The 27,883-nt window shown below is 41.7% G+C and overlaps 2 pseudogenes; both read left to right on the top strand.

Annotated features, from left to right (window-relative positions):
• The first annotated feature begins 19,731 nt into the window (after positions 1–19,731).
• Positions 19,732–21,932, top strand: LOC104848991 (annotated as a pseudogene).
• LOC117284044 lies at positions 21,075–21,171 on the top strand (annotated as a pseudogene).
• Positions 21,933–27,883: the final 5,951 nt, after the last annotated feature.

The following is a 27,883-nucleotide window of genomic DNA, read 5'->3' as shown; positions in this document are numbered from 1 at the left end:
TTTTTTTTTTTTTTTTTTTTTTTTTTTTTTTGTACCAGGGATTGAACTTGTGTCCTTGCACTTGCGAGGCAGGTGACAGAACCACTGAGCTAAATCCCTGGCAACATATAGAATTTGAATCTCACAACAACAGCTCTGTCAGGCAGCTTACAAAACCAGTCAGAGGGGGCTCTAACAAAAATCACAGAAAACGACTTCTCATATCTGTAAAAGCTGTAGTGACAAAAATCCTTAACTGTTCCACAACTTGTGGGAAAGTTTTACAACATACGAATCGAAGCTTGTCATGTTTTATAACTCTTAATGCTATTGAACAGTCTATTTTTAAAGTGTGACTGGTATCAGAGCAACGACATCCACAAGACTCCTTGGGGCATCAGTTCATTGGCTCTGAAAGTGTAGTTCAGAGACTTCCCGAAGTTGACGAGGCCTTTTAAATTTTCTATAAGGTTAAATCTCTTTTAGTTATAATTTGAAGTGGTATTTTTCCTTTCACTCTTGCTCTCCAGTGAGGGAACAGTGATGCTTTCCAGAGCCTGTACAAAGCACGATATTTAACAGGTTGGATTCAAAAATACAGATGACGGTCAGCTCTCTCTAGTAAGCCATGAAAGACATTTACAAAAATGTTTGACAATGCGCTCTCCACCACATTTTTCTGTTTTAGGAAGCATAGTTATTCTTCATTAAAATGTTTATGCTTGCATTTATTACACTAACAAGTGATGAGTTTATTGTTGCTATTTTCACATGAAAGTTATGTTTTAATTTTTAGCACAAGATCCGGCAGTGAAAAGTTGTGCTCCTCAACTGAAGTCCTCTGCAGTCCTTTCGAAGCTGTAAACTGAACAGCAGTTTCTATGCAGTTAGGCTAAGCTGAGCCACTTATGCCACAGGTACAAGGATGGGATTCGTTAGACAACAGAGCTCTGACTGCTCTAAGCCTCCTCATTAGAAACCAGGGAGTCTTCAAGGAGGAATATCGCACAGTGGCAAAGAGTTCACCCCCTCACAGTCGGCAAGGTGTTTAAGCATCCTGCCTAGACCTCAACAGTATGGTCTTAGGAATCCATATTAACAAATATGTGCAATGAAAAATAATAAAGTTTCTCTTTATCAAATGGCTTCAAAATTAAATGAGGCAACGCATAGTGCATTCCATGAACACTATTATACTTAACCTTCATTACAACCTTAAGATAGAGATACTATTATTTTTCCCTTTATAAAGAGAACTTGGCATTTTAAACAGCCAAGTAATTTCCAAAAGCTCATGCTGTCGTAAGTGACAGAGGTTTGCTTCTGACGGCCCTCTAGACAGCCCATCATTGTGACATCTTAACAGCAAGGGTGAGAAAGTCACAAGTTTCTCTTTCTCTTCTCCACACATACCCAGAACTACGTAAAGTGCAAAGATAAGAGTTTGTAAAACTGGGCAAAACACTACAATAAGGTTAGTGTAGGGTAAGAATGGAAGAGGGGTTTTCCAGTTCTCCAAGATGTGGGACCTGGCAACTCATCTTTTTTTTTTTCATTGAGTTTATTGCTACATTTTAGGTATACAGTACAGTCACATTCATCATTGGATCTTGTACCTTTGCATGACAGGTCTTGGTTCTCATTTTTTCCTCCTGTCCCTGCCCTCCCTTCACCCCCTCCTCCTCCCCATTTTTGTACCTTTGCATGACAGGTCTTGGTTCTCATTTTTTCCTCCTGTCCCTGCCCTCCCTTCACCCCCTCCTCCCCTCCCCATTTACAAACATTTTATTTCCATTTTCTCATATTTTTTTTTCTTTTCCCTTATTACCTTTCCCCTGCCCTTCTCACTTTCCCTGCACCTTTGGTGGCAACTCAGCTTTATAGAGATTTTATAGACAACATTTTTGTGTGTATCCATGACAGCTCACATATTTTCCACAAGTTCCCTCCAGTATATTCTGGACTAGAGTTGAGCATTTGTGACAGGTACATGTAAACGCTAGTTTATATTCTCAGTGATTCAAATTATCTTAAGAACTGGGGAAAACGGAACTCCATGAAAAGCTCTCGGGGAAGAGTCTACATGAAAGTTACAGAAGCTGCCCAAGCTCTGTCTGCACTTACAGGGGGGTCAGCTGGGACTGGACTCCCAGGCCACACCCCCCAGACTGGCTGGACCTTGTGGACCTGAGACTTCTACCCCTCCACGGTGGCAAGGAGATGTGGCGTAGCCATGAATGGTGCCCAGGTCTCACTTCGGAAGAAGCCACTGCATTTGCAACAATTTTGTTTCATTTGTGTATCGGACACGGGGGCGGGCGGGGGATAAACTCCTTGCAAATTCTGCAGCTTATTACAATAACTAGGTGCGACATAGTTACTAGTTATGCACCTGTTTGCAGTATATGAATGCTTATCTCCAGGAATCCCCTTGACTTCTGGACCAGCAATCTAAAATTATAAGTAAAGTGTTATATTTCATCTCTGCGATTGTCTACCACTCTTCTCTCAGCTACGGAATGCGAATTATTTTCATCTCGAATCACCTGATATTTCCTGGAAGCACAGCCCCTGCTGTTCTATCATTTCAGTGGTAAATGTGACAGCTGCATGAAATAGTGGTGAAATTAGCTGGGTCATATTTCAGTCTTGACTAAGAACTATGGGTCAGAAATAAATCACAGCTATTATACAGGAGTCAGCTTCTTCTTTTGCAGAGTAAATCATCATTTTGATTTTACTTTGCCACTGGGAGTGAGATAAGAAAATTAGATTTGTCCATGCAAAAGTTGGTAGCTTCATGTTTTCGTGCAATGACTGATATGTAGAGCCACAACGTGCCTCCTTTTTAATTCAAGGTTATTTCTGCTATTCGAACTGAACTGAAGTTACTCGTGGATCAAAGGAATAAAACTGTGGCAAATTCCATGTCATTTTTCCATCTTGCATTCAGAGGACAGCACAGATCAGGGTCATGGAAGTGATACCTTGATGCTTAGGATTTCTCCAACGCCTCCCACTTTAGTGAAGAAAATGACTCAATAGCTCTTTGACTTCACTTTTACAGGTTTGAGATGTGACAGATGATGGGTTTTCTGAGATTAGATCTGAAGTTATGGCTTCATACCTTCCCGTTCATGAATATATACTCCCCATAGGTGAAAAGTAACTGTCAGGACATTTTATCTTTTATTTATGGGCAGGTGAAATATTCTTCAAGATCAAAACTACATTCAAAACCAACCAAAAGCCCAAGCTGTAATAGATAGAATTCACCCATGAGAAGTCCTTTGATAAATAAGCTGTCTAACACAACACAAAATAAATACCTAGCCTTGGCAGTTCTTTTGAATGATCATCTCCACAGCACATCCAAAGCCACTTGTCCTGACTTACACCGCCATACTTCAGACACCCAAGCAGCTTCTAACTCCCATTTTCATCTTTGTGTCACTCTTCAGAGTTGACCCTTTGATCCTCAACATTATATGCCCAGGTTCAAGCTTGATTCAATCATGATTGTTATTCTGAGTCTACCTCTGCCAATGTTTTCCCTGCCACCTTAGATAAACACACTCCCTACTTCACTGTGGCCCTAGAAGTCTCTCTTTTATCACTACCCTTGTGGGTAGTAGTCCTGTCCAATTTGGTTCTGGCTCTGCTACTGGTAGACTTCTCAAAAGAAACAAGGAAGGGAAGAAAACAGAAAAAGGAAGGAAGGAACTGAGGGACAAAAGAAGGAAGAAGGAAGAGAAGGAGGGAGGGAGGGAAAAGTATCAAACATAAATGTACCTAAGGGTCTTCTGAGCTAAAATTTATTTGAGTATAAGTAGCCAAAAATAAATAATAAATAAGCAAAAGGTCTTAGTTTGAAATTTCAGCAGTGGCACGGTAGCCTCCATCTATTTTGTTAATGGAACTCCAACCCTGTCATCACCAACAGTACTTATCCCTAGCCTACTTTTTGTTGTGTACTATTTCCTGACATGTGGAAAGTGACACGCACTGGAAATTGTCTCAATCCTCTCGCCTCCCACAGGATCTGAGACCCTTACAGCAGAAACCTTGGCTGTCACTTTGAGCCTTAATGTCCTGCCAGTGGTTCTCTATTTCTCCAACAAAAAAGGACCTTTTCTCAAAATGACCAGGCTGTCTAATGATCATGTTCTAAGTGTTTGCTAACAGAAAGCATTTATAAAAATATAGATCTGGATTCAAATGACAGGCCTCCACCTTACTGGGTGATGTGGGGAACGTTTCCTAAGCTATAAAACTAATGACAATAAAACCTTCAGCTCTCGTAGAACACCAGAATAAGAGCAGTATGTCTGAATACACCTATCAGAGGGCTTGGCATTTAGCATGCCCTAAATATATACACTGCACTCCTTCCCAGGTAACTAAAGACTGAGTTCGCCATTATTCTGTTGCTGTATTCTGCATCCAGACTTTACAGAACCAGAGCATCACCCTTCCACACATAAGAGTGATCGCTTCCTCTTGAGGAAGCCAGGCACTGTCAAGCGTGAGAGGATCCAGACTTGAAGTGTGTCACCGTTTCCATCCAAACAGCCCAAAGGGGCCCACTTAAATGGAAACGCTCACATCTTTTATCAGCAGATGCCTCACTTCTCTTACACGTTTATTAAATTACAGAAACATCATTTTTATCTGCTCTATAGCCAGGATGGAAAATTTAGTAACCCCATCAGAATCACTCCTGGATGCTGGCCCGTGCTTCCAGCTCATCCTTCCTGGGTTTAACTGATCTGAGATCACAAGAATATTTTTCAATGTGAGGCCAAAGAGAGGTTTTTTTAAACTTGTGATTAATTTGCTCATAATTCTGCCTCTCTGACTTGGACTGAGAGTGAACGAGATTGCATAAAGGCAGGAACATAAGCAAACCTTTGTCCTTCTCTATTTCTGTCTTTCTCTTTGAGAAACTGCCAATAAATGATATAAATGAGTCAGATTCTTACAGCCTGCATTTCCAACCAACAATATCTGATTCAGTAGGATGTGTCAGAAGAAACAAATCAAGAGCTATTTGGGTAAGATGCTTTCTTTTATCCTCCCGTCATGACATACAAATGGAACGATGACAGACAATGTTCATGGAATTTGTTATTCATCTGTATTTGAGTCAAATAAACAATTCGCTTCAAAGGGAGTCATCCCGTTTCCTTTATCATCTTAAGACTTTCATACCTCACTTTCATCGCACAGGCTGCAGCACTTGCTATTTCTGCTTGGGATACCTCTGTGGCCTTGACATTTTACTCTTCTTTATCATCATGGCCCTGTACTAAATATCACATAGCACGGAGTTTTAAAACAGGGTGTGGAGTTGCTGTACTGACTGTCTTGCACCACCTATCATGTACATGTCCAGGTTCTTTTTTGTAAACCACAGCTGGGCAAGCCCTACTCCATATCCGCAATTTTTAAAGGCCTCCCCATCTCCAGGAATTCCCTCTGTTCTCCAGGACACCAGCTCTTCAGTGCCATCTGGTGCCTCATTACTACCAGGTGGTGCGTGAGCACGTCAGGGACCCTCCACTGCCAAGCCTCAGACCTGGACACCTTCGCTCTTCATTCTTGTCTTTTCCCTTAAACGTTCCTGCGGATTTGGGAGAAATGAATCTGTAGGCTGTTTCCTCAGATATGTTGATTTAGGATTAAATGTCCAAAGAAGTGAAGAGCGATCATCAGCAAAACAGCGGAGTACGCAGCTCCAAGCTCCTATCCCCCACACGGACGTTCAAAGCAAGCAGAAATTGTCAGATCTTACGCCATCAGGTTTCCCAAAGATGGACAAGAATTTACTACAAAGAATCTGATGCCTGATGAAGGAGAAGGAGCTGGAAACAGCAGGAGAGCTCTGTGGTGTGTTCACTTCTCTGTGCCGTCACCGCCCTGGCTGGAGGCAGACTTGAGTTTGACCATCCGCGTTTCCTGGCTCTGGAGGGAGGAGAGCAGACCTGACCTGGAAGTTCCATGTAGGTCTCTTCCGCCTTATCTAGAAGCTACACAAATACTGATCCAGGCCCTCGGCTCTACTTGGCCTAAATCAGATCTCAGGCCAGAAAAACAGCAGGCATTGCTCAAAAACTGTGCAAAGCAAACCAGGCCAGAGACAAAAAGTAACAGTGAGGACATGCAACAGGTCAATCACAACCCAAGAGAGAAGGCCGGGGAAACTTTTGTACACTCAAGACAGACAGGAGAACCTGTGCCTACAGAAGATTAGAAAGCCATGTACTTGTCCAGGCTGAGATGCACAGCCAGGAAAGATTCTATGCTTTCACCTGGGGCCAATCTCTAGGCTGGAGTAGAAGAGAAGAACTAGAGATAGATGAAAAGAGACAAGAATTTTACTTTTAAGAAAAATTGCAGCTCCGGGACACAAAGTTACCCAAGGTTACAATGCCTTTTTTTCCCTTCCAGGAAACTTACTCCGAAAAAAATTCTTAAGGTTCTTGAAGGTACAACAGGCCTACAAATCAGGTCCGTGCTATTCCCTGGAAATTGAGCCTGCTCTTTTCCCCCTACAGCCTGTCAGTTTCAAGGAAGCAGCACTGTTAAGGAAGTAGCATCGCTCTAAACTTCGCTGTCTGCTCTCTGACCAAGCCCACACAATGCGTAATGTGGCAGACTGAAGGGACAATCTTCCTAGGTCACCAGTCTTGAAGATACCTCCACGACTGCCTAAAATTCCTAATCTGGGACCATAATGCACCTCGCTCGTGAGCACCGCGCTCCCTTGTGAGTACTGTATATATAAATTCTAACGAAACTTTGTAACGTCTCTCACTCATACAGTCCACAAATCTTTTCCACAATGTCAGTCAGCAAAGTGGCAACCCATGCTGAAGGTGAGGTCCCTGAAGGTCCCCATTTTCTCTCTAGAGGGCCTCTGTGGACCCTGCCGGTGCCATCTCTGGTGAACCAGCCAGGAGATAAACTGAGGCACCAACTTTGGTAAGTATAACTGAATGCTTTTCTTTTCTTTCAACCTTTGTATTCTGATTGCACAATCCCTCCCACCCCCCACCTCTCTTTCTGTAGATTTATTTTCCCTTTATCTGGTCAGAGGCACCTAAGTCCCTAGAAAATTAGTGCTTATATATCACAGCATCAAAGACGTGAGGTACTTGCTCCCTTATAGAAAAGTAGAAAGAGTCAAGCAGTACACTGCACCACAGGGTATACAGTGGCCTCAGACCCCTCCCTAGGTCACCAGCCCATCTTCCTGGGTCAAATGCAACTAAACTTGGCCCACCAGGAAGATACAGGGACCACACTCTCTGGACCAAAGCCTCCATGTGCGGGACACTGAGACACAGTATAGGGTCGGCCACTTCAATGTGACACTGGAAGGAGCAAGCTGTCCAGTCGTGCTCAGCTCTGGGTCCGAAACGCTTTAGACCAAATACCACTTAAGCTGCTCTTTTTAGTCTTCCGTAACCTTTCTCTCATCGCTTATACGACCCAAACGCACTCCTCTTTTTAAGGTGCCTGGGGAGTGCCCTGAACTTGGGCCACAGCTCACGCTGCCCTGGGCATCTGGTACACTCAAGACAAGCAGGAGTCTGCTGGAATTGTTTTTCTTCTCTTCCATGAAACTCTTAGCCCTTCTCCCTCTCCTGCTCTGGGGTTCACTCTGTGTAACTTGGAAACTCCATTTCTATAAGTTCACGGTGTTAACTAGCAGGGAAAGGCGGGGAGGGACGGGGCGGGTGAGTGGGAGAGCTCAGGTGAGGCCAAAGCGAAGCCCGCACTGAGCGTCCCGCCCCCACCACTGAGCACTGCATGTGCCCCAGAGACACAGGGATGCTCCGGGGACAGATGACTCAGCCTGCAGGGGTTCCGAAGTTTGGCCACTGGGGTCCCAGCAGCTGCGGAGGGCACTACATCCAGGTTGCCTGAGTCGAGTCCATCTGACTAATGGCCAGAGTCCAGCCAGGCCTCCTTCACTGTCCCCAGCCCTGTGCACTACGTCCTGCTGGCACAAGTCCCCCGGGGCAGGGGCACACACAGAGCCACGCCTCAGGGACCTATGCCCCACAGTGACCCTCAGGGGCCCCACAGTTCCCTGAACGGAGAACAAGGGAAAAAGTGTGATGTGATGTGGGGGTTGTGCTGCCCCAGATCCACCCAGCGGGCAGGGCCTGCCCAGGGACACGTGACCCACAGTGCCAACCCCCAGGGCTGCAGCAGCCTCTGGGGTCACAGAAGGGTGGGGAGAACCAAGTATGACAGCTGAGGTGGGGCTGCCACTGCCAGAAAAGAAAAGGATGCAGTTAATCCGAGGCTCCACACCAGAGAGGGCCGCAGGGAAGGAAGTGTCCCCTGATCCCAGAGAAGCCCGGATCCATCCTAACAGGTGAACGGCTGATAAAGAAAAGAGCAGAGGAGCCCAAGGACTCCTCAGCCCATGTCAAAAGTAACCTCTGGGAATCCTTGACTGGCCCTAACAGAGAAAGAAATTGATTTTGATTAGCAGACATCTAATTTTGACTTGGTCTTAAACACCCTCAAGAAAGATATAACCAAAAACTATATTAATTGAGCTAATATAAAAAGATAGTTCTACTGGATCTAAAATGGGGGCTCCAAACGCCGCACCAGCTGTTCCTGGCCATCTCCAGCTACACCCACAGGTCTCAGCTTAACACCATGACAGGCCAAATCCCCATCCTGTTAGCTTTCCCGAGGGCTCCCGGGCCTCTCTCAGTGTTCTGCCATTATTTAATCCTATCGCTTCAGGTACAGGTACAGGTTTGCCTTCTTAGACAGGCCACCAATAAGATAAAAATGCCAATGTAAATATTCCAGCCAGTAAACAGTATTATTTTTGTGGGATAAACTAACCTTTTGTTGGCCACTTCAGACTTCATATGTTTATGTTATCTGAATCCCAGCCCTACAAAGGTATTCTGGTCAACAAATAGAAGCCAAATTCCAAGTTCAGTCCTATAATAGAAGTTTTAGCAGCCCAATGATCATATAAAAGGATAGACAGCTTTATTTAGTCTATTCCTTGGCCTTTATAATAACTAAAATAAAAAAGACATTAGATTATTTCTTCTTGGCAAAACAAAAGTCTGTACATTCTTACACTGTATTTTATACTTAATTAACACCTGAAAAAAAAAAGGCTTATGTCAGAAATTGCCATTCTGAGGGTCACTATTCGCCATTTGGTTTCTATTTTTAATTTTTAGTCCCTCTTGATTTAACATGCTTGTATAAATTCTATCTTCCAGATTTCGCCAGCTCCAAGTCAGATGGACCTTTCCTCCTCAGCATGCCTTAAAAACAAAGGATTGAAATGTTCAGACGTGGAAGAGGTGAGGTAGAATAGAAGAAACAAAAAGAGATGAGAAGGAGAAAAGAAATATCAATTTTAACATTGTACTTCTAACAAGAACTGAAGCTTCAGGACACAAAGTTACCCAAGGCTACTGTGCCTTCTTCCCTTCCAGGAAAGGCACTCAAAACATCCCTATGAATATTAAAGACACAATAAGTCTGTAAATCCGGCCCATGTTCTTCACCTGTCAACTGAGCCTGCACATTTCCTCCCAAAGACATTCAGACCCGGGGAAACAGCACTACTGAGTGGGCAGTGTGACAGTTACCGTCAAACTATACAAATGGTCTGTGTGTTCACGTAGCAAATGTGGGAATACACATCCCAGTTCCTGGTTCTATGGAGAAGAAGTGGAGCCTGTAAGAGCTTTGGCCAAGTGGGTGGAATTCAGCCTCCCAGGATGTACCCTCAAAGGACTTATCTTCCCTCCAGCCCCTTCCTCTCCCTCTTCACTAGGAAGTGAACAAGAATTTTCTAATGCACACTCAGACCACGATGTGCCGTACAACCAAAGGCCCAAACAAGCGATTGGTTATGGACCGAATCCTCCAAAAGTGACAGCCAAACTCTACCCGTGTTAGTCAGCTTTCCCACTGCTCAGACACGGTATCTGACACCCATTGTTCAGTGGAGGAAATGGTTCAACCTGTCCATGGTTTTAGGGGATGCAGTACGTGATCGTCAGGCTCTCGGGGAGGAGCGTTGTGGCAGAAGGGCAAGACAGAGCAAGCTGCTTGGTCTGTGGCAGCCAAGCAGCACAGCAGGGCAGGGTGGGTACACTTCCAAGGTGGTCACACCTGCCAGACCCAGGCGTTCCCACTGAGGATTCACTCCACCAATCCCAAGAGGCTCCAACTCGTATGGCTGCCACAATCAAGCTTAACAGCAGAAAGACCCTTCCTTTTACATTGACTCTTGGCTATCTTGTCACAAGGACAGAAAAGTAACTACTACTGGGAAGGTAGCAAGACCTGGAATCGAAGCATTGCAAGCTTTATTATAAGTAACAGAACCTTGATACTGAGCCCCAGGGTAATGAAATCGAGCTTCTTAAGGCTTCTAGGTGTTATTTTCAGGGCTGTGCCTAGAGATTAATGTGGAAATAATCCTATGACTGAAGGGTATGAATGTTCTGTAACATGCACTTTATCTTCAAGCCCTGATATTCCTCCTGCTGTTTCATCTAGTCTGCTGTGAAGACCTCCAAAAAAGTTTTTTATGTGACTAACTGAGGTTTTCATTTCCAGGATTTCTGTCAGGTCCTTTTCAGCACTTCTATCTCTTTATTGAAGTGATCTTTCACCTCCCACTTTGTTTTCCTTTATTCATTCGGCTGCTGATTCATATCTTCCTGAGTTTATTGATCATTTTAATAATTGATTCATTCAGCAGCTTATTTGTATCTTCTTTCCTCTCATCACTCATTTTCACTATCATCAGTTTTGTTAATTGCCTGTCTGGAATTTCACCCACTCCCATGTCTACAAGATCAGTTTTTGAAGAGTTCTGGTTGTGTGAAGGCATCTTGCTGCCCTATTTTCTCATGATCCTCGTGCTTTTGGGTTGATGTTTACAGATCAGCTGGGACAGATAAGTCTACCACTATTGTGCACATGTCTTCTTAGACAGTGGCTTGCACCTTATGATGTGCCCTAGACTGTAAGTCTATCTTGGTGTAAAAGCTCACTCTGACCTATTGAAAAAACTTAGTTCAGTCTCTAGGACTGTTTTTTGAGACAAGAACTACCACTAATATCACTATCTAAAGAACCAGCCATACACCAACAATTCAGTAACCGCTGATAGGAGAAAACATGACAAGACAAGATGTAACACTATAGACACAAAAAGCAATAGCTAACATGCATATACACAAAAATATAGTTCTAGTATTCCTCCTTGAGGGATTATTTATAAAGGAGACACTTACCCCAGACTTCCATGATTCGGTTGCCGGACACCACCTGAAATCATGGGGGATGTGAAAATTCTTTTTCAATCCAGTCTCTCAGCCCCCAGATGAAGGCTTGAGGTGGGGAGCCTGTGGGCTGATCCGTTACCCTTCTTTGCTTACAGGTATGTGCTAGGCAGAACTCTCAGGTAGGATTGGATCACACTCCTTATCTCCTGCTTGGGTAGAGTGCAGGCAGCTCCTGATAAGGGGTCCCTTTGCAGGGGTCCAGGCCATGGTCCTGGAGGTGTGGTTGCTCCGTGTCTGCACTGCCACGCTTACCCTCGGTGCCTCTGAGCGGGCCCGGGAGATTGAGCCCAATCCCCTTGCTGTGCACACCCAGCCTCAGTCAGTCCCGGAAGCGGCGCTCGCAGGCTTGGGCCCCTCCGCACTGACCCTAGCACAGGGGACTCCTTTTCCTGTCGCCATGTTCAAACCATGCTATTGTTTTATTTGGGGGTTGATGTTTTTCTCGGATGGCCTCAGTGTGCTCACTGCTAACGGGGGTCTCACGCCATCTGGCAGCTGTGCTGGTGCTCCTGGGACCCACCTGCGGAGTGTTTCCCCCTACTCTGTGAGTTTAGTTTCTCTTTCTCACAGTCGCCATTCCTTCTCCTGGAAGCAAGCTAACTCCCAGGAAGGTGTCCCCTGCCTCTCTGAGTCTACTGGGGCAAAGGCAAAGGGGCTTCTAAGATGGTGGCTCCTCGTGGCCAGGAGTCCGCGGAGACGGAGGGATTACTTCTCCTGTCCTCCCTCAGCTGAACTTGGGTCACCTTTATGCTCAGGCTGCGGATCTTTCCTCAGCAAAATTAGCTCTCATAACCCTGTACTGAGACTTTTTTCTCTCTATCTCGCCCCAGGGTAGAGTTCTCTTCCTCCCCACTTAGCTGCTGTTCATTCGGTGCCAGTGTTCCTTCGCTGATCATCTCAGTTGCAGTATTTTTTAGTTTTGCCTGGTAACTGGCTCCTTCAAGTTTCACTCTGGTGATTTCCTGAGGTCCCCTGATCCCTGCAGGCAGCAACAGACATGTTGGTTTGAATGAACATCGTGGTTCTTGTGAGTGCTTCTTGCCATGATCACATTTTCTGGGTTTTTTGGGTTTGGTTTGGTGTGTTGTCGTTGATGTTGTTTTTGCAGAATCAAACCCAAGAGTGATTTACCACTGAGCTACATCCTCAGAGCCTTTTTTGTATTTTATTTTGAGACAAGTTCTCACTAAATTGCCAGACTGGACTTGAACTCATGTTCCTCTTGGTTCAGCCTGCTGAGTAGCTGTGGTGACAGGAAGAGTTTCAACTGACAAGAGCCTTTAACTTCATCCTAAGAAACACAAGAGGAAAAATTCTGTGTTGTGTTCTGGCTTAAGAGCTTCCCCAAAATAGATTCTTCTGATTTCTATACATAGATGACACTTTTCTTTAAAATAAAAATACTCTTTGAGAAAATGCAAAACAAAGAATAATCCCAACCAGCACAATTTCTCCAAAACAATTACAAGACATTTTTACACACAAAGAGATAAAGAAAATCAATTCACTCCAAAGTCAAATCAATTAATAGAAGGAAACTTAGAGATAAGTCAGTATGTTTATTAGAGAAGGGATTTATGTTTAGCATGTTTTCAAATACAAGAAGTTGACAACATGAGTGAGCAGATAGGGAATTTCAGAAGAGAAATGTAAAAGACAAAAAAAATTAAATGTCAGAACTAAGTCACAGAAATAGAGATAATGAATGTCTTGGACTAGCCTGTCAGTACACAACTTAAACAAAAAGAGTAAAGGACTTGAAAATTATCCAAAGTAATTTGAGAGAGACAGGGTGGGGGCATTGAAGAAATATTTAAACATACAGTTGCTGAAATTTTTTCAGGCTTGTTTAAGATGTGAAGTCACAGTTTCATAGAAGCTCGGAGAACCTGGGCAGGACAAAAATAATATAATAAAATAAACATACCTAAAAACATGATAGTTAAAATGCTATGCACAAAAAATAAATAGGAAAAAAAGAAAAGCAAAAAATAAGTAAATAAATAGAAAATCTTCAAGTAATCCAGAGAAAAGATCATATTACATAGAATGTTTCAACCAAGAAAAGAAGTATACATATGCAATCTAAAAAAGCTTATTTCATGGAATTTAAGAGTAAAATAGTGATTTTTAGAGGTCGGGGTGGATCAGCAGTACAATATCACAGTGAAACAAGAGGAATCAATTCTGATATGTTATTACATATATAAAAAAATCATACTGTGTCCCATGACTATGTAAAATTATTGCATGTCAATCAAAAAAGAAATGTTTTTGCCAAAAACTTTGCATGACAGAAGATAAAGTGAAATGTTTAACATACTCAAAGAAAAAACTGTCAACTTAACATATAATAAAAATACTCACTAGTGAGAGGAAAATCAAGGCTTTTTATAACAACAACAAAAACTATGAAGATTCATGAACTATAAGAAATGGTCAAAGAAATTCTTCAAAATGAAGCAATTTGATACTAGGGGAAAAAAACCTTGGATCTACCAAAAAAATAAATAAAAGAGGAGTTCTGGATTTGGTTAAAATTAAGGTAAACATAGGATGCTTCTAATATTCTTTTCAAACTTATCTAAGATATCATTGACAGAGTAAAAATAAGGAACATACAGTGGGCTTAGAGTGCATAAAAATATATGAAAATAGCATGTTAGATGGGCCAGAGACATCGTGGGCATATTGTCATAAGTTCTTACCACACACAAAAAGGAACGTCACCTGAAAGATTTTCATGAACTGGAACCAACTGTAAACCTAAGGGTAACTACTAAAATAAATTAAAATAAGTAGTGCAAATAAAATATAATCATAGATATACTCAGTTAAAATGCATTCTACATGGGAGGGGAAAAAAAGAACAACAAAAAGATTAAAAACTAGCAAGATAATAGATATTAATCAAACCATGGTAATACTTACACTCTGTGTATATGGTCTAAACAGATAAATTAAAACCAGACATTTTCAGATTGTATTGAAAGGAATAACCACATGGTGTGCCAAAAATTCACTTTCCAATATGAAGGCTTAATTAAGTTACAGGTAAAAATGTATTTAGAGATATTGCATAAGGACAATGATCAAACAAACTAGAGTTATTTATAAATATCTGATAACGTACAATTTAGAGCAAAGAATATTACTGGAGACAAAGTGAGTCATTACACAAGGACAAATACCCAATTCACTAAGAAGACATAATAGTCTAAGTATTTATGTACCCAACAATACAGCCTCAATGCACAGGATGCAAAACTAACCAAATGAAAGGAAAAGTAGACAGATCTACGTGTATGATAATTTATAAATAACTGGCAAAAGAGGAAAATAGAAAAAATCAGGATATAGAACATATGAAAAACACTAAAAAATGACTTCATCTTACCATTCCAAAGTAACAGAACACACATTTTTTTCAAGCCCACTTAGGATATTTATCATCATCCATCATATTTAGAAAATAAAACATCGACAAATTCTGCAGAATTTAAAGCATAGAGAAATGGTCCTTTGGGGATTTAGCTCACTGGTTCTGCCACCTGCCTCACAAGTGCAAGGGCCCAAGTTCAATCTCCGGTACCAAAAAATAAAAATAAAATAACAATACTTGGAAAACTCCCAAATGCTTGCAAATTAAACCACAATCTTCTAAATAAGCCATATACCAAGAAAGAATTCACAAATGAAATTGTAGAATATTTTGAAATGAATACTAATAATAACTCCATAAAGATAGCTGTGGGCTGTGGCTAAAATAGTGTTAGAGAGAACTTTGTCACACTGGATCCTTAAACTAAAAATTAGTAAGATCTCAACTAAATGGTGTGCACTTCACCTATGAACCTAGAGACAGTAAAAATGAACTCAAGTCAAACAAAGAAGTAAATAATAAACAGCAGAAAATAAAAATTGAAATAGAAGCAATAAAGTCACTACACCGAGACTCTGGCTTTTATAAAAGATAAATAAAATTAATCCACATCAATTTCAATCCACCAAATACAAAGCACAAGTCCTACTTGCATTTGATCCTTGGTGTTTTTGTTTAATTTGCCCAGAGTGATTTTCTGTCCCTTGTAACCAGATATCCTTTACCCAGACAAGACTAGCCATACAAATCAACCAACCTAAGAAAGATGGAGGCCCACAGATATATTAAATCTCATGCTTCTTTTAAATACTTTTTGGTTTTATTTCAAACACAATTCACCTTCACTGGGAAAAGGTATATAAAATTTTAAGAGTACATGCCTTAATGAATTTGTATTACATTTTGAATAAATCTTGTCTAAAGAATATTACCAGAGATTTGATTCTACCAGCATCATGGGGGGTTCATTGAATTTTCATTTGCACTGAGGATTCCTACTGCTCTCATACATAACTCTTGATTGGAATTGAATTATCAGATGTCACTGTCATTATTTCAAAATCTCTGCAGATGAAATTATTTTATATAAAAATGTGTATTTTTTTAATTTAGAGAATTATAATTTTAATTACTTATCTGTGCTGGAGTGGTGAAGAGAAAATGAGCCTAGTGTTTGGAAAGGCTAAGGAAGTTAAAATAACTTTAATGCTAATCAGGAATCAAGCTAGGACAGTCATTGGATTGTCTTAGTAAGATACATAAACAAGTTTCTTAACATCTCTTCTAGATGTTCCAGGTGAGTAAGAAGACCAGGCTGTTTCATACACATAAAACCAATGTGACAGATGGAAAGGATTTGCTCAGAAAACAGAGACAATTTTACATGCTTCTGTTGGCACAAAAAGAAAAAAAATGGACCAAAACAATGCATGAAGGTGTAAGACTACATGGTAAATTATGGTCATTAAATGCCAGCCTAAACAATTCAACAACATTTGGCAATGACTATAAATAGCATTTATTAATTCAATTTCTTTGTGTTGTGCACTTTAACTGTCTCAATAATCTTATGAGGTAGAGTTTATTACTTCGAGGAAGTGTTAAGAAGGTAACATAATTTGTCCGAGATATAGGTGGAATTATGATTCAAGGATTTCTGGCACTAAATTGTGCATTCTTGTCCATTCTAATAGACTGCTATCGCACTCAACTACATGAAATAAGAAAACTTATCAATTATATCTGTAGGTATTGGCATCTTGATTGATGTCATTTCTTGGTTTAACCAAGCCTTTAAACAATTCTGGAAAGTGAATATTCAAGTTAACAGAAATTCCTCTGTTGTGCTGATCAAACAGACAAGAAAAAAAATTTAATTCACAGCACAAATTTAAAAAATGAAAATACTCCCACATCAGAAACAGAAAATTTAAAGATATATGGTAACACTCAAACATCTAAAAAACGATCCCAAACACATTTGTAGGTCTGACTGTCTGGGACTCAGGTTCTAATATACAAATAGAAACACAAGTTTTGGTTGGGATAACTCAAGATAAAAATTAGTATGGAGATCACATCCCTAAAATTAGACACAAAAGGATTGTGTCTCTGTGCAAAAAACCCTACTCCTTGCATTAAAAAGCAGACTCTGCTGCTATCCAGGGATACGGGTAAACTTCTAAAAATGAGAAATCAGAACCCCAGTGCCATAGTATTTTTAGAGCTGCCATCCACTCTTTTTTGTAGGTGTCTAAAACTCATAAACTACTACAAATATTTATTTTGGGTTAATAATCCCTCTGAAGTACTCAAAATTCTGGTTGTTCTACATCCCAGGACCAAAGAGAATCGACGGTGAGGGGGGTACCACTAAAAATAAGCCCCAAATTTTAAAAGATTACAGACACATAAAAAAGAAAACTAATGGGACCATGCAGGAGAGCAAATGCATCTCCCAGAGAGAGAACAAATAGCATCTGAGTCATCACAAACACAGGACGGTCAGGAGAGACTTTACCGTTACACATCAGATTGGGCACACCGGAAGAGGCAATAATTGAACTGGAAATGAAGTCTACGTAATTACTTGGAATACAATAGAGATGGAAAGTGAGATCGAAAATGGGAAAATTAGGAAACATAAATAATACATTGAGAAGTCCAATATTTCCCAAAATAGCTCCGGAAGGCAATGAGTCCAAAGAAAATCTATGTTCAAGAGAAACTGCTGGATATTTCCTCAAATTTATAGTAGACAGAAATTTTCAAGAACAAGAGTCACATTTGGTCAGGTACAATAAAAACAAATCCCTGACTAAAGTACACCGCCATGAAACAGAGAACGGAGGAGGAAGAAGCTATACATCAGAACTACAGTTAAACTCATGGCCAACTGACAACAGCCACAGAGAAAATGTTAACTATTGCAGTAAACAGAAGGACTAGATATTCCTTCACAAATAGAAGTTTTTATATTTAAAAAATGCATGGGTAAACTGTAGCTAATATTGATTAATTATTCAACAAAACTGTGATGTCTCAGATTTTACAGTTTTCCTATTTCTTTTCATGTTTGCATCTCATGCTTGAAAAATGCTTGCTGCAGTGCCTGTCACAGACAAACTTTTCACTACATGATGGTGTCCAACACATATGCCACACTTTATGAGGAAATAAGGCAGGTTCATGGGTAGAGCACTTGCCCAGCACCTTGTAAGGCTCTGAGTTCAGTCTTTACCACCAAGGAGAAAAGAGATAGAAGGATTGGTTCCTCCCAATAAAACCATGTTTTTCCCAAGACAAAATCATATATATATATATATATACATATTCTCCACAAGTTACTAAATCCTGATTAACATCTACAGTTTTTCAGATGCTGAGCTCTTCTCCGTTATGTCTTGATATGGCATGGCATGCTTTAGTGACTTCAAACTAAAAGACAAATCATTCGTGACCCAAAACATTCAATGTCAGAGTGAAAAGAGATTGTAACAATATACTTCTAGTTTTAAAAGGAAGAATTCGGAACCATACTCCACAATACACGTTAAATTCCAATGTGTAGTAATTATAAGAACTTTTTTACCCAATGAGAGGAAAACAATCTTTGTATTCAATTGAGTATAAGCATAAGATGATGCTTTCTGAAGTACCTGTCTTCACTACTTACAGTTTGCACTCCAGGATGTTCTCTATTTGATCATAGCTGAAATGTGAATCAAAGAAGATGATGTACTTGTGACTGCTGCAAGTTTGAGGTTGTTGTTTTGAGATTGGGGCAAGAAGGTTGTTTTAGGAATTAGTCACAGACGATGTCTAGATAGGTTTAGCATTTCTTTATATCAGAAAGTTTTCTCAAAATTGTAGCTTTCCCACCTATAAGTTTTCATTCACCTCAATGAATAACGACAGCCAGAGGTCTAGAGATGGATGGATAGATGGATGGATGGATGGACACCGGTGTGCACAGATAAATGGAAGGTTAGTGCCTGGTGTATCAACAGAAATAAGCACAGATTCCTGGACAGACTCATGGATATAAGGATCCCAGCTGATCAGCATGGAGACTGTAGGTTATGTGTCATGTAGGAAAAAAAAACACCTTTCTGTTTTCAGCATGGTCTACAAAGTGCCTGGAGGAAATAACTTCCACACTGATGTATCTGGGAAGATCATGAAGAGTGAGCTGTTTGCGAATTCCCTACACTACCTTCACACTTTCATAAATCTCTTCTGAAACCCAAGAAGAGAACAAAGTACATTTTCCAAGCAGTAGCTACCTTACCTTACAGCTGTAAGTTTCATAGGAAAACAAAAATAACAATATTTTTTTGTTATTCCATCTTGTCTTTCTTTGTGTTCAAACTATCATAGTTAAGCAAACACAGCTCTGGTTCCCACTAAATGAGATACTGGGGATGATTTATTGGCTTGAGTCTGAACTACAAATTAATCATCTCTGGTGAAAGTGATTTGCCCTTTGCTGGAGTTTTCTCAGAAGGACTTATTCTTATTCATAAATTTCAAGAAATGTTGCGATTCCTTGATCTTGGCCTCTTCAGAGAAAGTATTTTATCTATTTCCTGGATCCATCTGAAAAACACGCCTGGGACTCCTAGAATGATTTCAACAACTGTTGTGCCTGATCGTGCCCCGAAGCATGAAGAAGCACCCATTCACTGAGGCTGCTGAAACACATGATTCCTCTTCTTCCATTTTTTTCAAATGATCGAGTATTGTCCCTGTCAATTGCCTTTTGAGTCATTAACAGACACAGATTATTATTACAGAGTCATGACTGGGTGCAGAATTGCCAAATTACTGTTTCTACAACACTGAATTCAGGATGTGCCCTCCAGGCACAAATGTGAAACTCAGCTCTGCCACACAGAGGGGTTGAGTTTGCTCCTTCCTGAGGAGCCTTCCTGAGCTGTGATAGTCTTAGTCGCTCCTCTGACAGACTTGTCACTGGTTTCCACTTACGCCTACACAAGTGCAGACTGAATGGGGTTGAGGAGCACCGCAGTCCACTGCTTACGCTCCTACTTCCTAGACGTGCCTAGGACACAAGCTAAACATCCGGATAATTTGTCAGTGAAGGAAGTAAAGAACCACTGCTTGTCTATTTCCTCTCATGGAGAAAACTTGGACCTGAAAATAAATAGGTGAGTTTTCCAAAATTTCATTTTCTAAATCTCCTAAACCCATAGTAACTAGACATTGAGAGTAGAGAAATGAAATCATAATATAGAGCTCCCAAAACTTTTTTGTTGTTGTTAGATATACACAAGCAAGATGTTAGCCCAGGAAAGAACAGGACTTAGGCATCTTAGCATCAACCGTTGAGTGTTAAATCTGTCCCTTACGTCTCACCTTGTATTTTCTGTTGACAAACGTGCACAGGGTTTATTGGTCAGCTAGTTAGTCACTTGGGAAGTTTGTCATCTTCATGAGCATAGAAAGGCTGGCTAGAGCTTAAAATAACCTTATGTTGGGCTGGGGATTTAGCTCAGTGGTTCAGTGGCCTGTCTTGCAGGCCCAAGGAACCCAAGTTTAATCCCTGGTACCAAAAACAAACAAACAAACAAACAAACAAATAAATAAATAAAATAACCTTATGTTTCATAAATATGCTTGAATTACCAAAATTCTGTGTGTGTGTGTGTGTGTGTGTGTGTGTGTGTGTGGTAGTGGGGATCAAACTTGGGCCCTGGTGCTGGCAAGGCAGGCAGAGGAACCACTGAGCCAAATCCCCTGCCCCCAAAATTAGTTTTGAATACTATTTCCTAAAACTTACTTCTCTAGGAAAATAAAGTACATTAAGTCCCCAACTTAGGAACAATCCAGTCATAAACTTTCACAGATAAAAACAGACCTCGCCTTGGAGGGTTGATGGCGACTCCAGTACCAACCTGCCCGCCCCGGGGTCTTTCACACTGAGGACCACGCAGGACATTTAAACAGCCTGGGCCCTCCCTATGGAGCCGGACCCCAGTGCCACCACCGGGTGGTGGCCACACAGAGCTCATCCTGTCTCGGCTTCATCCTGTTCAGGGTCCTGCACTGCTGTTGTCTCCTCACAGGCCAGACTGGCACAGAGAATCACAGTGCTTTGTTCCTGCTCTGCAGCAACTGTATGGCCACGAGCACCTACTTAACTTCTCCTAGCTTTCCTGTCTGACCTATAAAATAATGACGATACCGATACAACAGTGTAATGAGAAATGCAATGCTTTCCACACTCTTAAAGTGAGAAAACTTAGGTAGTCTTATGATTGATCGATTTATCTTAACTAATTAACCTCTCTTAAAGAGGAAGTAAATGGTTCGGTTTCTTCCTTTATTTAGTGCTCGCTTCGGCAGCACATATACTAAAATGGTAACGATAAGAGAAGATTAGCATGGCCTCTGCACAAGGAATCCTGCTTTATTTACTTCATCCTTGAACATCACTCCTCTTTCCCTTGGTATTGAAACTGCTGGTGGAGTCGTGACAGCCCTCACCAGACGCGGTACTGCCACTCCTACCAAGCAGACGCAGACCTTCACTACCTCCTCTGACGACCAGCCCGGTGTGCTCATTCAGGTATACGAAGGTGAGCGTGCCGTGACTGAGAACAGCCACCTGCTTGGCAAGTTTGAACTCACAGCATACCTCCCGCACCCCGTGGTGCTCCTCAGATTGAGGTCACCTTTGATACTGATGCCAGCGGCACCCTCAGTGTCTCTGCTGTTGACAAGGGTACAGGGAAAGAGAACAAGATGACCATCACTCAGAAAAGGGCTGTTTGAGCATGGAGGAGGCAGAGTCTATGGTACAGAAAGCAGAGAAGTACAAAGCTGAAGGTGAGAAGCAGAGGGATATGGTGTCCTCCAAGAGTTCACTGGAGCCCTATGCTTTCAATATGAAAGCAACTGTTGAAGGTAAGAAACTTCAGGGCAAGATCAATGATGAAGATAAAACAGAAGATTCTTGATAAGTGTAATGAGATCATCAACTGGCTGGATAAGATCAGACTGCAGAGAAGGAAGAATAATCTGACCACCAGCAGAGGGCGCTGGAAAGAGCCTGCCAGCCCATCACTACCCAGCCGTACCAGAGCGCAGGTGGCGTGCCTGGATGATGGCCAGGGGGCTTTCCTGGTGGCAGAGCGCCTCCTTCTGGTGGTGCTTCCTCGAGGCCCACCGTTGAAGAGGTTGATTAAGCCAACCCCAAGAATAGATTTAGCGGGCCGAGGGATTCAGTTCAGCGATTCCGGCGCCTGCATTGCAAGTACAAGGACCAGAGTTCCATCCCCAGTACCAAAAAAAAAAAAAAGAATAGATTTAGTTTTGTTCCACACAATAAAACATCGAAGGACCTAAATTTGTAGCGACCTCTGTGGCAGTTAAAATTTAACTGCTATATAGTAAAGCACTGGGCATTGTCAGTACTTAAACATGGGACCTGTGCACAGGGAAAAGATAATGCTGCACTTTATAAGCACAGTATGATAAGTGGAAATGCAGTGTCTTCAATAAAACTATTTAAAATTGGCACCAAAAAACACTTCAGTTATTTCATGTTATTTCCTTTAAAATATGTGTGTCCATTTTTAAAGGTATCCGTTGATTTAAATTAAAAATCAAGCGCAAATGCACATATATAACAAAACAACTTTGAAGCAATTGCCAAGATGTGGAATCAAGCTAGGTATCTATCAACTGATGAAATGAAAAAGCAAATGTGGTCTCTAACACTACGGGATACTCCACAGCAATAAAAAAGAATGAAATTGTGCCCTTTGCAACAATGTGGGTGGAGCTGAATATCATTATGTTAAACAAAATGAACGGGTCCAGAAGGACAAGCAGTACATGATGTGACGAATATGTGGACTGTAAGACAATTGCTCACATAGAAGCTGAGAATAGAAGGGCAGTTTCCAGAGGCTGAGGAGGACAGGGAAGGAGGGGAAGAGAGTGACAGATGGTTTCTAAGTTATTATAAGGTAGTACAGAGAAATTCTGGTGTGTCACTGCCCAGCAGGGTGGCTACAGATAATGATTATATATTGTACATTGCAGGAATCTAAAAGGATTTTTTAATTTTCACCATGAAGAAATGGGAGATATAAGTCTCCAACTTAGGAACCAGTTCTGCTCCAGTAAATCGGGTTCATGCCTGAGTGCAGCAAAGTGAATCTTACACACCTTCCACACAAATATATACTGTATATCACTTTGTATTTCCTAGCTGTCCCCTCCACGTCACCACTGCTTTTCCTCTGACTTCCGCTGTTCCGCACAAGCCCAAGTCCACTTTGCAGATCCATCTCAGATTTGCTTTTGCCTGGAAATCCAGCCAACCACATTGCTTTCAGATGATTTATTTACTTTGTACATCCCCAGCCACAAGTGCACATAGCAGTTGGTTTTGTCTGGGCTGGCAGTGAAGGACAAAATCAGCAGAGAATTGCAGTGATGGATGATGAGGGCGATAATTACATTGTGTCTGGAGATGAAGGAGATGGAGTAGGAAGGGTCGGGGCACAGTGTCCCGCCAGGCTGTCTGGGACTGAGTTCCAGCACACCACTCACCACGGACGGGAGTCTGCCCCTCCCGGTCTCCGGGCCTCGTCTGCAAACCAGAGAGGAGAAAACTTGCTACTTGTAAAGTTCATTGTGAGGGTTAAAAACCTCCTATAGAGAGGTGCTTAGAACAATTCCAGCTCTTCCTCAGACACAAAACTAATGTTTAATACAGTATAGATAAACAACTAAAAAACAATTAGACCTCTCCCAAATTAAAAGACCCAGTCAAGCAAAGGGCAGGGAAATGGCAAGACACTGCCCAGAAGCCCAAATCAATAAGTACATGAAGCAAAGCCCTGCATCTCTGGCCGTCAGAGAAACGCAAACTAAAACAACGCTGAGATTCCGTCCATCTTCTGTCCTGTGGCTTTGTCTCCTCATTTACTGCTTTCAGCCGCACTGGCCTTTTTGTTGTTCCTCAAATGGCCCAATTCCAAGCTCACTCCCCCTTTGTTACTGTCCCACCTAGAACTCTCGTTGTGTCCGGCTTCTGTCCAAAGAACTTACGGAGATAGCGTTATCCATCCACCCTCTAGCTTTCTTTAGCCACCCTCGCTGCTGTATTTCTCTCCGCGCCTCGTGTTGCCATGTGACATATTGATTTATTTGCTCTTTCTACTTCTATCTTGCCTGCAGTGTACAGTCACGATGGCAGGGACACTCTCTCCTGTTTATACTGTTTCTGTTACGCTGGCAAATAATAAGCACTCAGTGAGAGGGAGGGGTGAAAAAGAAGGGAGAGGAGGAGGAGGAGGAAGGGGGAAGGGAAAGGAAAGGGGGGAGGATGGGAAGGAGAAAGAAAAGAAACAAGGGAAGGAAGTAGGGAGGGTGAGTGCTGACTCAGCCACCCACTTCCTGGTCACGTGACCATAAGTCACTTTGCTCCTGGGTCAGTTTTTTCCTCCCTACACTGCAGAGTTTAGATCCATCAATCACTCCCGGCACTCATGGTCCATCATTCCGTGCATCGTGATTCTGTTTCTTTTGATTGCAGGTACAATAAGAAGATAGTCTCCACGGGTCCATGCTTGCCTGGCAAGCACAAGGTCCTGAGTTCAATTCCCAGTACCAGAAAACACAAGAACAACAAACAGATAGTGGCAGGAGGAAGAGCCTCTCACATCAGTGGGCTTTGTACTTCATTGTCACAACTACTAGTGAGCTGGGAACCACAAATCTCACCCGCTAGTCAGGAGAAAGGTTTGCCCTGTGTTGTTGTTTGAGAAATTTTGGAAAACTACCACTTGAACAAGAATGTCTTTCTCTGGAGGACTCTGTTAATATTTAAAATACACAGGCAGACAGCCACCTTGTGGGCCCTGCTCCTCACCAAGTTGCAAATGTCCTCTGGAAGTTCTGATTGGCCATCATTACTTATGAGACAGCAGCACGGCCTAAAGAATGGCACACTGGAGTCCAGAAGACCCATCTGTGACTCTAAACTTTGAATTTGTTGTCTGTAAAATAAGGAAACCAACGGCCCCTGCCTTAAAGTGATCTCTGTGATGAGGTCTTTTAAAATACTCAGTAAATATTCAACCAGTTATGGTGAATAATAACTTCTTTTCAGGTAGGAAGAATTTTGTCAAAGATCGATTAGCTTCTGGAATGGATCCTGGATTTGGGGAATGTCACATTCTGGGTAAGGGAAGGAAATATAGGTACAGAACATAAAGCAGATGTCTAGCTGAAGAGCCTAAAAGTTGTGTGCAGGGAGAGGGGAGACCAGGCATCTGAAACCACAGGGTTTCTGTAAGGATGAAGGAGGTCAAAGGCAGAATGTCTGTAATGGTGCCCACCGTGAACCTCTTTTCCAATTACATTTTCAACCTTTTGAAACGCACTTCCTTTCTTTTTGTTCTGATCGTTGTAGCCAGGCGGATATCACGCAGCACCTCATGTCAAAATCACCACAGCCCTTGCCAAGGAGAGAACCTACTTCCCTGTGCAGCAGAGAGGACCATCGGGTGCTGGCTCTTAATTCCTGGCTCAGCCAAGCAACTTAACAGTGATGGTCAACGTTATTTTGCAAAAGCCAGGAAAGCACTGAAATCTAAGGCGCTGTCCAGTCATTCATCAAGACTCAGTGAAAACACTGCTTCTGTATCTAAAATGCAGACATCTTCTGTATAAACAAGGGATTTTTTTTTCACTGTGTACAGAACTTTCACTTTAGTGATTACAGCATCTTCAAAACTGAAAGACTGCCAAGGAAAAGGGGTGGAAAAGAATTCAGAAAAATACCTTTGTATAAAAAAAGAATAAATCCAAAAACTGGAATTGGAGAACATTTTGAATTTGACTCCTTTTTAAGCCAGCTCTTACTTTACCAAATATCATAAAAGTTTTCCAAATTTTGCATCAGTTATTAGAAATGTGTAATACTCTGTGTTAGACAACTTTAACTGTACTTGGTAAAAAAATTAAAACCTAACATTTAGGCATTAGAAACAAAAAATGAACATTGCCTTCACTATAATTTTATTTGATAAACCACATATATATGAATGTAGCCTCCCAAATAATCCAGGTTTGAGTAATGTGATTCTTGACTCAGTTTTGATCTTTGGTGAGTTACAGCAACTTTGAGGATTTTTTTCTTGGCTTGAAAAAAAAAAAGTTTTCTCTTTAAAACTTAATACACATATATTTAATTTGGCAGTTTCTCCTTGAGTACCCAAGAGGCTGATGTGGATTTAGCAACCCATTCCACACAGCTCTCACCGTCCCCTACACCTGTGTGAACACGTTCCATATTGTACTGCTATTTTCCGTCTCTCAAGGGAGGCTTCCAGCCTTTGAGAGCTAAAACATCCTAATCCATCACTATCATAGTGGACGACTACATAGGGAATGCTCCATTGAGTGTTTGTTTAATTCATAAATGAGTAACTGATACATCTATAACCCCCAGGATTATGATTCAAATTTGTCTTAAGATTCAAAATTGTTTAAGAGCCAAATGATCCTATAAGCTAGGCAGATAAAAAAGGATATTTGAAGCTAAAAAACCAACCACCCAAGAGTCAAATTACTATACTTCCAGGGCCTAACGTTTCAAGGGAAGGACAGGTAGACAGTCATTATGAACAAATGAGGAATGATGGGAAACAGGCTGGTTAAAAGGAAATCTCAGAAATCAGATGGAACAACAGGGATTTGGCTCAGTGGTTCCGCAAGCACAAGGACCAGAGTTCGATCCACACTACAAAAAAAGAAAGAAAAAAATAAGATGGAAGTAGGCTTGTCACACTGCTCTACTACTCCTCAGCAGAGTACACATAGATAAGTTATTGTCCAAGGCCAACGAGGTCACCACAATATCTGAAACAAAAAGACGATGCCAAATCTGTTGCTAACTTCAACAAAAATCAACGCTTTTGGTCTGCTGCATGATCCACTGCTAGGGCTCATGGAACATACGCAGTTCAAGCAGACTAGTAGAGGTGTGGGTTAGTTAGTAGTAAACTGGGAAGCCTATTTGCCGAGGGTAGAAATACAGTTGATTGGTTGAAACGCAGGAAGGTGTTGATTGGAGTGTGTCCTTTTGGGCTGGATTTCAGAAACCAAAGTCTATCTCTGATTAGCTGACTTCTAAAAATGCAGTCACTATAGCAATTGTTCAAGTAATCAGGCTTAAAATCAGTTTGCCAGAGCAACAGAAAAATTAGTCTTTTCTTACACTGGTGGAAACTTATTTAAGCAATCTAAATTTTGGCTTCTTTATCTAGAAACCTCACCGGAATTTTCTTTTTTAGGGGGGCCAGGGATCGAACTCGGGACCTTGAGCTTGTGAGGCAGGTGGTGAAGCCACTGAGCTAAATCCCCGGCCCCTCACTGGATTTCTGGAGGTAATGCTCACACAGAACTTGCACTCTGCTTGCCATATAGCAAGTGTTTAATAAGAGTTATGTTTCTGTATTAAGATGCCCACCAAACATTTCATCTGTAACATCGAGTAGCGTTTCTGTGAAGTGCAACGGACGGCTTTGCCAGAACCTCATTGTCAACCACTTCCTGTCTTCCCACAGACCGAGTTTAAACAGATTACTATTTTCAAGGAGTCTGCTTTCTTCTGTTCTTCCTTAGCTCACCCGGATTCTGACAGCCCAAGACAAATAAAACAGACCTGCTGCAGTCCACTGAGAGAAGACGGGAGGGTGGGCACTCAATATACATGCGAGAGAGTCTGGAATCATCGAACACTGAATGCGTGCTCTCGGGCTTGCTGGCAGTCTGATCTTTCTAATCCTCTATGAAAAGCTGATAACAATATCTATCCTTTATTCTTTCTTCCCAAAATGTCTATCCTTTGTCCCAAAGTAAATCTGGATAGTTTGATAGAAATGATTTAGAAAATGCAACGCTCCCTGTAACTCTAAGAGAGTGGCTTCTTTTGTCTCCACTAACGTGAATTTGCTGGGTGTGACTAACAGACCATCCACTCTGCTGAGTGCCTTACAAAAATTATTTCATCCCTTTGCTCTTCAGCCCCCTGGGTTAGATGCCATGGTACGACCCTGCCCCACTTCCATTTCACAGATGGCAGAACGAAGGCTGAGGAGACGGGGAGGGCTTGTCT

This window comes from Fukomys damarensis, unplaced genomic scaffold, assembly GCF_012274545.1.
Source record: "Fukomys damarensis isolate Sample0158 unplaced genomic scaffold, DMR_v1.0_HiC HiC_scaffold_33, whole genome shotgun sequence".
NCBI lineage: Eukaryota > Metazoa > Chordata > Mammalia > Rodentia > Bathyergidae > Fukomys > Fukomys damarensis.
Note: the sequence above shows the minus strand (reverse complement) of the source record. Positions and strands in the feature narration are given on the sequence as shown.